Source organism: Sinocyclocheilus rhinocerous, unplaced genomic scaffold (genome assembly GCF_001515625.1).
Source record: "Sinocyclocheilus rhinocerous isolate Xijiao unplaced genomic scaffold, SAMN03320098_v1.1 scaffold957, whole genome shotgun sequence".
Lineage (NCBI taxonomy): Eukaryota > Metazoa > Chordata > Actinopteri > Cypriniformes > Cyprinidae > Sinocyclocheilus > Sinocyclocheilus rhinocerous.
Genome location: NW_015649405.1, coordinates 929210 through 930957, shown reverse-complemented (window position 1 = coordinate 930957; position 1748 = coordinate 929210). Strand labels below are relative to the sequence as shown.

General features: G+C 45.7%; 1 protein-coding gene across 1 annotated transcript in view; it reads right to left on the bottom strand.

Annotated features, from left to right (window-relative positions):
- The window catches only part of LOC107710554 (chloride channel protein 2-like), a 38054-nt gene that overhangs the window by 7400 nt on the left and 28906 nt on the right, over nucleotides 1–1748 (bottom strand). The gene's annotated exons all lie outside the window — the stretch shown is intronic.

Genomic DNA, 1748 nt, shown 5'->3' with positions numbered 1-1748 from the left:
TAGGCAGGCAACAGATGCACCGAGCAGCGCTGTCTTCGAGATGGTCCTCACCGCAGAACACAAGATCCAGGGGGCGAGGTTGGATCCAGATCCAACTCCTCCCACCTTACATATACCTAAACCTACCCGTCTCCACCCCCTGATCCCTAAACCCACCCATCTCCACCCCTAAACCTACCCATCTCCACCCCCTAGATGTGGATCCAACCCCGCCCCCTGGATCTTTGTTCTGCAGTGAGGGGCTACTGAGACAAGCTACACATACTAATGTAATCTACCGAAGCGGCTCAAGCTTTACTAAACGTTAGCAAGCTTAAGCAAAACATTAAACGCAGCCTAGGGGAGGGTGAGGTAGACTGGATGCCATTACGAAGGCAATAAAGAACTAAGACAGGGAATAGCTTTTCGAAAGGTTTTTAATTGGATTGGAGAGTTTAAGGCTCCAGTTCAAAATTGGACTTGAATCAGCTTTTAAAGATTTGTTCAAAAGAAACGGGTCCAACTGCAACATCCCCTGACGTCCGCCTGTAGGTTTACAAACATTTGGGGCCTGTTCTGAATCTTGACAACTGCAAAACCAAACCATGCGTCACACAAACGCACTCAAACCCATGAGAGATAAATATACACTTCATAACATGGCATGAATCATCTCATGAGTCAGCTTGTTCCCTGTTCCCTAGAGGGGAAGTACTAAGCTGGAGGAGAGTATCAATACAGCACACAGGCAGAACGCAATAAGGCCTCTGAGTAAAGGCCCTATTGGCTGTGCCACTGCCACCCCCGATGATGCGTGTTTGTGGGCGAGCGGAACGAGTCCCTGCGGCTGCGTTCTTACCGCTATGGGTATCTTCACACGCTTGGGCCTCCTGCTCCTCTTAGGAGCCATGGGGCCAGCATTGCTCTTCCAGACAGAACAGATAGAAAAGGGAGGAGCATAAAGCGCTAATGTAACTCTAACGCAACGCTCTCTCAACAGCTGCACCTTGAACATTGACTATTATCAAGGGACACTGTTAGAGCCGTCGTTCCTCCAAAGAGAAAGGCAGAAAGCGGTGTGTAACAAATAAATACAGCAGCCGAAATCCCATGTTAATGCCAGGCTGACAAAACGCTCACTTTGTGCTGGTCAACAGATGTCGCTTGATAAGAGAAGTCCTGTGGGAGTCTACTTAAACATGAGGTGAAACTCCAAAGAAACACAGACTAAGGCTTTGTTCACACTGCACTTAAATCCTATGCATTTTTTTTTTTAATGGCTGGATTCAAGAAACATTCTTAAGAATGTTAACTGCTTGATTTTTCTAAGAATATTTTGTATTCCCAAAAACAATTCTGAAGAATGTTATTATCTGTTTTAGATTGAAACGCTGTCGAGGTACTTTGAATCAAAGCAATATAGAAATCCTGGCCAGGACTTGTCCGGGGAAAATGGCACGTATGGTCACCCTAGGTTTTCCTTTGCTAAAGTAAGGAAACTTTGCTTCCTTTGCTCCTGTTAACAAACGTTGGTTTTCACGAGACTCACCGGCGCATGCGCAACGCCGACATCTTACCGGAGCTGCTTCCATGTACAACTGTTGGCGCAGGCTAGATTAAATTGATTATTACATTTTGAATATGGATATTTTTCTTACAAAAAATGCATCGATTCGCTACAGGAAGCCTTTGTTCACCCCCCGGAGCCGTGTGAGACAGTTTTTTTATGGATGGGCGCTTTTTATTTAACTTCTTTTGGACTGAAGCAA